This window comes from Siphateles boraxobius, unplaced genomic scaffold, assembly GCF_051911475.1.
Source record: "Siphateles boraxobius isolate OS27281-9 unplaced genomic scaffold, OSU_SipBor_1 1, whole genome shotgun sequence".
Classification (NCBI taxonomy): domain Eukaryota; kingdom Metazoa; phylum Chordata; class Actinopteri; order Cypriniformes; family Leuciscidae; genus Siphateles; species Siphateles boraxobius.
In genome coordinates this window covers 18,351,261-18,363,739 of record NW_027508699.1, presented here as the reverse complement: position 1 = coordinate 18,363,739, position 12,479 = coordinate 18,351,261, and the positions used below count along the sequence as shown (strand labels likewise).

The 12,479-nt window shown below is 41.2% G+C and overlaps 1 protein-coding gene across 4 annotated transcripts in view; it reads right to left on the bottom strand.

Annotated features, from left to right (window-relative positions):
* fam110b (family with sequence similarity 110 member B) overlaps positions 1-12,479 on the bottom strand; it is a 52,815-nt gene that overhangs the window by 26,979 nt on the left and 13,357 nt on the right. Inside the window, exons 1-2 of one of the 4 annotated variants that reach the window (XM_077227293.1) lie at positions 10,954-11,244; positions 798-854 (exon numbers count right to left, since the gene is read on the bottom strand). The exons of 1 other annotated variant lie outside the window; for it this stretch is intronic. The gene's annotated coding sequence lies outside the window, so the exon portion shown is untranslated. Of the gene's footprint in view, positions 1-797; positions 855-10,953; positions 11,245-12,479 lie in introns of those variants that run through there. 2 more of the 4 variants (XM_077227279.1, XM_077227288.1) reach the window with 2 other exon arrangements.

The following is a 12,479-nucleotide window of genomic DNA, read 5'->3' as shown; positions in this document are numbered from 1 at the left end:
AAGGTCTATGATAAAAGTATCCTTGGGTCACTTTAAGACTACAGTCTTAGGGGGGGACTCAGTCCCACCACCAAAGCATGAGTCAACTTCATGCCTTAAAGGTACAATATGTAGTATTTTTGCAGTAAAATATCCAAAAACCACTAGGCCAATGTTATATATTTGTTTAGTTGATTACTTACAATATCCCAAATGTTTCAAACAATTTGTTAATCGTGAGGAAATTGCGATTTTAACCAAGGAAACATTCAACACACTCAAATGCCGTTTAGTGTGATAGTGTAACTGTTAGAGCAAGTGAAACAGCGCTGCGTTACCTCAAGTTTGATTTGTCTAATAAACTGACATGTGTGAGTAGTAATTCAGCACTTGCGTGTAGTTCGGTAGAATGAAATGTCCTTATTCTTTTAAATCCGCGGGACTCGCGTTGTGTGTGGCGCTGGTATACGTCTAGCAATCGCGCCCTGCTTCACACCACAGTCATGTTAAAACATTAATGTATTCACTCATCCATAAAAGATCCATCAGCTTGACGACAAGATCCATAATTCAGCTTAATGTGGAATATACGTCATCAATATACGCCTTTGTTATTGTAAGAGGTTAGCGACCCCTGGTGGCGAAAAATCCTTGCATATTAAGAGATCATGATATTATATAGAGATCATGAGCCAAAATCTTGTTCGACTTACAAAATGATGTGGCATATTTGATATTTTATTTTGTGATTTCAATGGAAAGGAGAGTGTTTGGATGAGAGAGCTTAGCTCCCCTAAGAATACTAGTATAAGCAATACCTGTGCAGCCATCTGTTAGCATTGCCATTCGTCTCAACGAGTCACTTCTATCCCAAGCTGTAACAAAAATAGCAGCAATTTGGTCACTCTCAAAACATCTACTATAATATAATGAAATATTTACAATTTTGATGGTGCTTGGAAAAACGTCAGTGCACATGGCTTTTAAATAGCTGTCGGTGGAAAACAAAAGTTTTTTGGGTCCAGATGGTGTAGCTACAGCATCTACCAGTGTGGGCTAACTCAACCATGCTAGGCAGCCAAAACCTCCACTCTTTGGCCAAGTCTGGTGTAGTTTAGCAAAATAGTTAATATTGCTTACAGCTCCTTTAAATTAGTCTGACTAAATTAGCACACACTATAATCCAGATAACAAAGTATAAATTCATTATGCGACATTACTCCTGCACACATGCTAAAAAGTAGATTTCAAGCTACAACTTAAAGCTGAAGTAGGGAATTTTGAGAAAATGTTGACTTAGTCTGAAAATTTGAACAGTGACAGTTTCAAATGACAGTTTCAGTGCAGCTTCAAAGGGCTTTAAACGATACCAGACGATGAATAAGGGTCTTATCTAGCGAACCTGAATGAACGAACCGACTCCGAAAAAAACTCGTTCAAAATGAACAAATCTTTTTTCAGGTCATTTCGTTCGTTGAATGAACGAAATGCCTCGAAAAAAGATTCGTTCATTTGGATGAACGAGTTCGAACAGGAGGGTCACGAACGACGGTACGCGCTCGCGCTGTGCAAGAGAGGGGTGATCAGCGCGTACACGAGCGTGATTGACACTGCTAAGACATTCCTCCTGGCTCTGATTGGTTGTTTCTGACCAGGAGCGGTGTATTTCTGCAAATGGCAATAGGACCACAGGGAGGAGCAAGAGGAGCTTGATTTTTTCACAGATTATATGTCTCATATTCTACTGTCAGGACATAATGACAGTTTTAACAAATATTTGTTTACAAAAGTTACCAACTGGAGCTTTAATGGTGAATTGTAAACCATAAAGGCATGTTTATCAATTACTATTAGCTTACTTGGCTACATAAAACTAAATGTGGCTCAGATGTAAACGATCCAGCACTAGAGCTGAATAACATATATAAAATGCATGGGCCTGTGGAAGTTTCTCGCATCGTCTCAGTATGGGGGAAGGTCGGCTCAGAGGAAGGCCGCTGTGAGTCAGAGCTCTTAATCCCTCCATAAGCGCAGTTTCACCTTTTTCCAAGTCGTGTTTCTTGAACACTGTGTGAACATGCTGAGAGTACAGAAAGCGTTTGTACATGGGGATGTATTTTCCACAGAGAAAGAACACGCAGCTTGTTGCTGATGTGTTTGATGCCGTTTCAAAGTTTCCACAACATCACAGGACCTACATCATAAAAGAAACGATCTAAACTAAACGGTACTCATGTGTGGTTTTGAAACGCACCTGGAAAAGGCTGGAATTCCATTTAAAATGTTCAGGTGTGTCCTCAAGATAAATGCATCAAGACTGTATGACTGCTTGACACTTTAAAAAAATTGCTGTAAAATTTGCAGAAACTTACTGGCAATTTTGGTTGCCAGTAAGCCTGTAAATTTACAAGATTACTGTAAATCATAAACTACAGTTATACTGTAAAAATATAGCACACCTGCAAAAGCTGCAAAAATTTTTTACAGTTCTTTACTGTAATCTTTACAGTATAAATTAAAACCTGTGTAAACTCATTTCATTTGAGAAAACCGATTATCTTAAATTGGTCAATTGCAATTTCATATTTATACTGTGATCTTATTTCATTTGAATCCACTAAAACATTTATGTTTCTTAAGGCGAGACACTACAGGTGAATAGGAAATTTTTTTTAGCTAGCAAATATCACCATGAAACTTTCCCAGCTGATTACTACCTACATTAAGATGAGAAAAAAAATGTATTACAAGTTTTCTGTAATTTAATGTTTAAATATGCAAATTAGGCATTATCTAATTAAATATGCGCTAATTTGCATATCTTTTAAAAAACGAAATCTGAGTATTTAATAAAGCCAGGTTCAAAATTATTTTTTCATTGTGTTCACATATTAGATGGGAAAAAAATTACAGAGGGATTTATGGATATCTACTTTTTTTATCCTGTAAATCAGAATATACTGTCAATAGCCTTAAAAAATGATTTTCGCCATATTTTTTTGAATAAAATGTTATATAAATCAGGCTAGGAATAATATATTTACAAATCCCTCTGTAAATGTATTCATAATATAACTACTGAAGTGGAGATTTCGGACTTTGAGTACGATAGAAAAGTCATTTTGAGAAAACCGCCTTTAAAGATTTAGCATCAGCCAATAACATTGCGCATTTAGAGTTAAATCCCCCCTTTTAGTTTCGCGATTGGTTGCTGATAAAAAGGAAATGACCATATTTGGATCCGGCAGTATTGTTCAGGAGAGAGAGAGCTTTGAACTGAACTGAACTGTGTGATGACAGGGTGCAGATCGCGATCGCGGAGTAGAGGGATGATTTATAACGACAACTTTTGATGAATTTATGAGAAATCTACAGTCGCAAACAGACAAGGTGTAGTAAAATAAAGACCTAAATGTGTATTTCGGACTTTTTTTTAGCCACAAGTCTGAAAGAAGACAGGTTATTGAAGACAAATATCCCAAAATCTCAAAATTGACCAGTGAAAAAAAAACGATGTTTTTGCCTGCCGTGTCTCGCCTTAAAATAAAATTAATTTAAATGATTTAGAACTAAACATCAATGTAACTCAATCCTCTTTAAGATAATTGTTAGTTAACAACAGCACAAATGCATGAGATGAAGAACTGAACCAAAAGATCATCACTGCATCAGCAACTAAACTACTGACTTCCCCACAGCCTAGATTAAATCACCTGAAGACAAAAAGAAGGCATTAAATATCTCAAGATCTCAGCAGAGGAGGATTAAACAACTCCACAAACAGCATTACCAGCTTCACTTATTACTAACCAGATGGACTGTCATAATCAGAAGTTATTTTTGAGAATGAACAAAGGTTTAGATGTTGATGATTTATTGTTAGTAAGTGTTGGCTTTAGTTGGACTCTTGTCCTTGACATTTAAACATTAGTTTTTCTCTGGCTGCTTTACCTGTGTGTTTATAAGGCACAATTGTTATAGCAAAAAAACCAGGAGAAACGTGACCTGGTGACAATGGCTGTGTATTGATGATGTCATCAATAGAGCTTATAAATCAGTAGCACCTCATTTCATCCAGAGTTTAATCTCTTTTTGTTTGGGTCTTTCCATATGATTGATTATAAAAGTCCTGTGATTTTACACTGCATTGTTATAATTTGAACAATTTTAAAAACATTATTCAGAGTAATTTTTAAAGCACTATGTTATTTTGTCACACACAAACATCAACAATCAGAATGGTGACACTCAAATAAAAAGCTTCATGTCGCAATGCATGCTGTGTACCACCATAGTACAAAACTCCCAGCATGCATTCCAGCATGCATAAATTATGCAGCGGAATTGTCTTATTTTCTTTTATTCTTACCGTGTGCTTTAATTTATGTTTTTTTTTATGTGACTTTTTAGTAGCTTGATTTGTGATGGTCAGAGTTGATCTGTTTATCTAAATATTTTGTTGGTCACCATTGTTGAGGTTCACATGCTGATTCTTGATATATGTGTGTGTTCTAATAACTTGAAAGGTTTTGTGAATAGCAAATATTTAAAACCCAAATTACCTGTAAATATTACAACTGAACATAATGCTGTAGAATCACAGGACTACCACAATCAATAAGGTGAAATTGATAACACCTCACCTTCATAATGGGAGAATAGACTCTGGTCAAGATCAGAGGATCAGGCCACTAGATGTTGATAAGGCCAACATCAATACACAACCATCAACACCTGATCATATTTGTTCTTGTCTTTTATTGTCATAACAAATTTGTCTCATAAAGATAGCAGCCAAAGAAAAAATAATCTTTAAAAAAAAAGCAAACACTGATCACGATCATGGTAACTTCAAATGAAATATTTTCAATAAATCACCATCTAAACCTGTTATTTCTAATAATAGTACTTCAATAAGTACTTCTGATTATGACAGAAAAACAGTCAACCTGGTTAGTAATAAGTAAAGCTAGTAATGCTGTTTTGTTGTTTAATCCTCTGCTGAGATCTTCAGAGATTTAATGTCTTCTTTTATCTTCAGTTGATTTCATCTGGTGCTGTGGCAGGAAGTCACTAGTTTACTGTAAAATCTCACAGTCAAATTTACCAAACAAAATAAGTAAAATTCTTTGAATTACTTAGTGATTTTATGTGTTTTTGCACATAATGATATAGTGGAGATCTGTTAGTGTTTAATGTTCTGTTGGGATTTTAAAGGGTTTCTGTTGAGTTTTGTGGGTCACTATTGTGTTGGAGAGTAGAGCCTGTGTTTCAGTCTGAGATGAGCAGAGACACACTGATGTTATGCTGCATGTTGCTTTATATAAAAGCATTGACTGTGTAGTTGCTGATGCAGTGATGATCTTTTGGTTCAGTTATTAAACTCATGAATGTGTGCTGTTGTTAACTAACAATTATCTGCAAGAGGATTGAGTTAAATTGATGTTTAGTTCTATTTAGTTCTATTTAAATTAATGTTATTTTAAGGAACATTCTTTTTTTAGTGGACTCAAATGAAAAAATATCACAGTATAAATATGAAATGGCAATTGACCAATTTAAAATAATCGGTTTCCTCAAATGAAATGAGTTTACACAGGTTTTAATTCATACTGTAAAGATTACAGTAAAGAACGGTAAATTCACAGATGCTCTTTTTTTGCTACTTATACAAGTGTGCTGCATTTTTACAGTTTAATTGTAGTTGATGATTTACAGTAATCTTGTAAATTTACAGGCTTACTGGCAATCAAAATTGCAGAAAGTTGCTGTAAATTTTACATTAATTTTTTTACAGTGTAGTAGAAATAGTGGGTCAGTGACAAATCAGACTGCACAAGATAAAGGAAAGGAAAATCCACTACCATTTAAAAGTTTGGGGTCAGTAAGATTTTTTTTTATTGTTTTTGAAAAAAGTATCTTATGCTCACCCAGGCTGCGTTTATTTATTTTTTTAAATACAGTAAAACAGTCATATTTTAAAATATTATTAAAATTTAAAATAACTGCTTTCTATGTTTTCTATTATATTTGAAATGTTTATTCCAAAAGCTGAATTTTCAGCATCATTACTCCAGTCTTCAGTGTCACATGATCCTTCAGAAATCCTTCTAATATGCTGATTTGCTTGAAACATTCTTATCCATTTTGAAAACAGTTGTGCTGCTTATTATTTTTTAGGAAATTGTGATGGATTTTTCCCCTCAGGATTATTTAATGAAAATAAAGAACAACATTTATTTGAAATATAATTATTTTTGACAATTTTAAAGTCTTTACTGACATTTTCTTATACATATTCATCATTGTACTGTGTCCTTGCAGAATAAAAGTATTAATTTCTTTCAAAGAAATCTTATTTCAAAAATCGTACTGACTGACCACAAACTTTTAGTGTAAAACATATTTTCCTTACACCATGAACATGTAAAATGAGTGTATACATTTGTCATTTTCAAAAACAGTTTTTAAATAATATATTTTTAAATAGTTTTTACAGAATATTTTGTGCAACAAAAGTGACAAACATTTTTCAAATATTAATAAACAAAATTAATTTTATTTTGGAGATTAAAACATGCTCAATAAAGAAGAGGTGCATTCAAGTCACTGCATTACACTGAATTACATTTTTAATATCTTAATAATATCTTTTTTAAAAAATGAACGTCATTGTCCCTAGCAACATTTTACATCAGGCAATCTGGAAAGATATTCATTCCCCCAACCAAAAGCTGTTAATTCGATCAAAGAAATCCCCAATAGATCATTAAGGGACTTTGCATTTCATCATTTGGGTCTCGTCAATGCTAAACTCCTATCGCTTGCTGAGGTGATTTATTGCTCTCCATATGAAACAGGTCTGAATCTGAATAATCCTTTCATGGTCATTTATAAAAGAGATTAATTCTGGCAGTCATCCATCCAGACAGACTGTCACGGTGTGGGTTCATGTCTTGTTCCTGTCTGTCCTGTGTTTGCCTTGTCTTGTGTGAACTTTAGTTATTTCCTGTGCTGTGTCATGTTTTGTAGTCCTTTGTAGTATTTCTAGTTTATAAGTATCCCCAGGTGTTTCTGATTAACCACGCCCTCTTGTTATCTTGTTTAGCTCGTTTACCCCTGTATTTAAGCCCTGTGTTTCAGCCCTGTCTTTGTGAGTTGTTAATGTTGTAATGGTTGCTGTTTCTGTGTTCCTGGTCTGAGTTTCTTTTGTTTGTTTTATTAATAAATGTGCTTGCAATTGGATTCACTGCTCGCTTCATTCTTCCCGCATCGTTACAGAACAACTCACCGAATATGAATCCAGCAGCACGGATCTCGCCTGATCTACACAGGCTAGACCGGGAGTTGGCTGGACAGATCGCGGCCTTGGCCCTGGAAAGCCTTGATTTGTTCCAGTATACGTGGGAATTTGTTCCTCTTGCTGCCTCCTGCTCACTGGATGACGAGGCAATTAAAGTCTGTTACCGGCTGGGGGCTAAGGAGGTTAACCCGAGGGAACTCCCCAATCTCTCCGGTCTGGGCTGGAGAGAGGCGCTCTCCAGATGTTTGGAGAGCTTCATCCCGTGTCACGCCAGGCCTTCACCGCTGGTCCCTGTTCTGGTGGTCCCAATTCCGGTGGTCCCAAATCCGGTGGTCCGGAGACGGAGGAGGAGGAGAAGAATGGCCTCCTCAACGACGTGTCCGGTGGCTCCTAAGCCAAAGACTGTCGAGAGATCATCCAGCCAGAGCTTCACGTCAGCCACGTCCAGCCAGAGCTTCACGTCAGCCACGTCCAGCCAGAGCCAGTCTTCGAGCAAGAGCAAGCAAGAGCCAGAGCCAGTCTTCGAGCAAGAGCCAGAGCCAGTCTTCGAGCAAGAGCCAGAGCCAGTCTTCGAGCAAGAGCCAGAGCCAGTCTTCGAGCAAGAGCCAGAGCCAGTCTTCGAGCAAGAGCCAGAGCCAGTCTTCGAGCAAGAGCCAGAGCCAGTCTTCGAGCAAGAGCCAGAGCCAGTCTTCGAGCAAGAGCCAGAGCCAGTCTTCGAGCAAGAGCCAGAGCCAGTCTTCGAGCAAGAGCCAGAGCCAGTCTTCGAGCAAGAGCCAGAGCCAGTCTTCGAGCAAGAGCCAGAGCCAGAGCCAGTCTTCGAGCAAGAGCCAGAGCCAGAGCCAGTCTTCAAGCAAGAGCCAGAGCCAGTCTTCGAGCAAGAGCCAGTCTTCGAGCAAGAGCCAGAGCCAGTCTTCTGAGCCCGTCGCCTGTTCGCCAGAACCGGAGCATATCACCTGCCCGCCAGAGACTGAACACGCCGCACTTGAGTCTGCTCTGGAAGACGCAGCGCTCATTGTGGTGTCCATGGCTGTTTTGTGTGTGTGGGCAGCACACACATCAGCGACAGCCCATGAACCCAGCCCAGAGTTTCCTTCGCCGCTGGTCCCGTCCAGCCCAGAGTTTCCGTTACCACTGGTCCTGCCCAGCACAAAGCCCTCTACCCTGCTGATAATGCCCAGCCCAGAGCCCGTTGATCCTGCGCCAGAGCCCGCTGATCCAGAGACTGTCCTCGTCACTTCTGCAGATCTAGAGACTGTTCACGTCACGTCTGCCCAGCGAGAGACTGTTCACGTCACGTCTGCCCAGCGAGAGACTGTTCACGTCACATCTGTTCACGTCACGTCTGCCCAGCGAGAGACTGTTCACGTCACGTCTGCCCAGCGAGAGACTGTTCACGTCACGTCTGCCCAGCGAGAGACTGTACACGTCACGTCTGCCCAGCGAGAGACTGTTCACGTCACTTCTGCCCAGCGAGAGACTGTTCACGTCACGTCTGCCCAGCGAGAGACTGTTCACGTCACGTCTGCCCAGCGAGAGACTGTTCACGTCACGTCTGCCCAGCGAGAGACTGTTCACGTCACGTCTGCCCAGCGAGAGACTGTTCACGTCACGTCTGCCCAGCGAGAGACTGTTCACGTCACGTCTGCCCAGCGAGAGACTGTTCACGTCACGTCTGCCCAGCGAGAGACTGTTCACGTCACGTCTGCCCAGCGAGAGACTGTTCACGTCACGTCTGCCCAGCGAGAGACTGTTCACGTCACGTCTGCCCAGCGAGAGACTGTTCACGTCACGTCTGCCCAGCGAGAGACTGTTCACGTCACGTCTGCCCAGCGAGTGACTGTTCACGTCACGTCTGCCCAGCGAGAGACTGTTCACGTCACGTCTGCCCAGCGAGAGACTGTTCACGTCACGTCTGCCCATCGAGAGACTGTTCACATCACTTCCTCCGAGCCACTGTCTATGGACAAGATGGCCTATTCAGAGACTGTTCCTGTTCCCGAGCCAGTGTGTGTGTTGTCCGTTCCTGAGCCCGAACCAGGGTGTGTGTTGTCTGTTCCCAAACCAGTTTGTGTGTTGTCTGTTCCCGAGCCAGTGTGTGTGTTGTCTGTTCCCGAGCCAGTGTGTGTGTTGTCTGTTCCCGAGCCAGTGTGTGTGTTGTCTGTTCCCGAGCCAGTGTGTGTGTTGTCTGTTCCCGAGCCAGTGTGTGTGTTGTCTGTTCCCGAGCCAGTGTGTGTGTTGTCTGTTCCCGAGCCAGTGTGTGTGTTGTCTGTTCCCGAGCCAGTGTGTGTGTTGTCTGTTCCCGAGCCAGTGTGTGTGTTGTCTGTTCCCGAGCCAGTGTGTGTGTTGTCTGTTCCCGAGCCAGTGTGTGTGTTGTCTGTTCCCGAGCCAGTGTGTGTGTTGTCTGTTCCCGAGCCAGTGTGTGTGTTGTCTGTTCCCGAGCCAGTGTGTGTGTTGTCTGTTCCCGAGCCGGTGTCTGCTGTTCCCGAGCCGGTGTCTGCTGTTCCCCAGCCGGTGTCTGCTGTTCCCGAGCCGGTGTCTGCTGTTCCCGAGCCGGTGTCTGCTGTTCCCGAGCCGGTGTCTGCTGTTCCCGAGCCGGGATCGCCCGAAGGGCCTTCTCCGCCGTGGCCGCCCGAGGGGTCTTCCCCGCCCTGGCCGCCCGAGGGGTCTTCACCGCCGTGGCCGCCCGAGGGGTCTTCACCGCCGTGGCCGCCCGAGGGGTCTTCACCGCCGTGGCCACCCGAAGGGTCTTCTACGCCCTGGCCACCCGAGGGGTCGTCTCCGCCCTGGCCGTCCGAGGGGTCGTCTCCGCCCTGGCCGTCCGAGGGGTCGTCTCCGCCCTGGCCGTCCGAGGGGTCGTCTCCGCCCTGGTCGCCCGATGGACTGTCACCGCCCAGGCCGCCTGCGCAGCCTGCTCCGCCCACGTCCCATGGCCCAGGCCCGCCATTGCAAGGCCCTGGTCCTGTTCCCTGCGCGGACCTGGCCCTACATCCCTCCCCCAAGACCGCCTCCACTTCACCACCCTCCTCAACTTTTTTTTGTTTGTTTTTTACGGGCGTCGGGAGCCGCCCATAGGGGGAGGGCTATGTCACGGTGTGGGTTCATGTCTTGTTCCTGTCTGTCCTGTGTTTCCATTGTCTTGTGTGAACTTTAGTTATACCCTGTGCTGTGTCATGTTTTGTAGTCCTTTGTAGTTTTTCTAGTTTATAAGTATCCCCAGGAGTTTCTGATTAACCACGCCCTCTTGTTATCTTGTTTAGCTCGTTTACCCCTGTATTTAAGCCCTGTGTTTCAGCCCTGTCTTTGTGAGTTGTTAATGTTGTAATGGTTGCTGTTTCTGTGTTCCTGGTCTGAGTTTCTTTTGTTTGTTTTATTAATAAATGTGCTTGCAATTGGATTCATTGCTCGCTTCATTCTTCCCGCATCGTTACACAGACAGACAATAATACAGGCATCTCTGCTGCCCATCCCTGAATCACAAAGTCCTTAATATTTAGTACGGCTGAACTACAAATGTAGGTAATGACAAAGAGAAAGCAGTCTCACTCAGACAGTTGTTTGCCATTTAAAAAAAAATTACACCTTTGGGTAACTCTGCGTTCATTTGTAATAATACTACTATAGAACTGAGTATATTAAAGTACCATCGTCAAAAACTACCGCAAGATACTCACATGATGAAGTTTCCTTTGAAATCCACACAGAGATGACACATTTCCAAAGTTGGCGTACAAGGAAGCACAGAATCACAGTACACATCTTTCGACATACTTCATTGCCGGGTTTATTCCCGTAACAGTGGCAGCAGAACGATAGTGTCCTTCCAACTTAACTAAATCTTACAAATGACTGGATATACCAGACAGAATGGCAGTTAGTCCTCAATCAAATGCTATTAGTCTAATACAATCTGACTGCCTTCCTTAATCACAGGCCAACATTGAACTGCTTACCCTCTTTCCTTAAGTGGGAAGACCATAATCTTCGCTTTAAAAAAAAACATTGTTGTCATAACCAAGACTTTATGAAAGTGAAATCTGTTGTTGCAGGACCATGTATAGGTCATGTTTAGGCCCACAGAAACATTGCCTATTTGTAGCTCTGAAGCAGTGCCTACCGCACAGGGCTGAGAAATATCTTAATCGCATCAGTGGAGATTGTAGGCCAGATTTCAATGGGATTATAGTGTCATCACTCCTCTCACTGCCCACGGAGAGTTCAAAAAAAAAAACAGATATACATGAACATTTTTAATGACCTTTGGACAAACGGTAAAGATGACTGACCAATGAGAGGAAAGATACGCTAACATCAGGTTGAGATGAATCGTTACGCAATTTCATCTCTAGGTTTATTATGTTATATAAGGTGAAGCACTAAAAGGAGTATTTTGGTTAAGAGTAAAAAAAAAAGGTTGGCATCAAAGACAGTGATTCACATGCAATGTTTTAACAACAACTAGTGAGTCACTTGGAGCTGTGTTGAAAACTGAGAATTTGGCCATTTTGTGAACCAATCCAAATATTGTACAGTGTCTTGTTTGTGAAACAAAACTGAGTGAAACCTATAATATCTGTCAGTACAGTTTCTTTTTCAGCATAGCCTGACTCTCTGGAGGCCTTTGCAATGTCCTTAGATCCGACCAAATGTTTACACAAGAATAGTAAAGTCTACATATCACACAAACATCTTAATGACCAACCAACAAGAAAAAATGGCTTCATAAAAATACAAAATAATCAGAGATAGGTGGTGATGGTGTACTAGTCATCCAACAAACATGTTATAAAGTAAAGTCTTGTGCAAGCCACTGACTAACAGATTAAATTTTTTTATTTTGTTTTGCACACCCTTATATTGTAAATAATAGGAGAATAGGAAATGCAAAATGGTTTGTTTAAAGGGATAGTTCAACCAAAAATGAAACTTCTGACATCATTTACACACCAATTCAAACCTGTATACACGATAGAGCACCGTAAAAGCACTGGCATACGATTTTACTATTAAAATTGCTTAAAGCTGCACTATGTAATTTTTGGGCCTCTAGCGGTTAAAGCAGAAAACTGTAAACCCTAATGATCAAAATAATTAATTGGTTTGAGAAGGGTAAACTTGAATTAAACAAATTAGTTCAATCAAATTAACTTTTATGAGTATATAGACATTTTTTTCTTTTGAGTTCACAAAACTGACACAT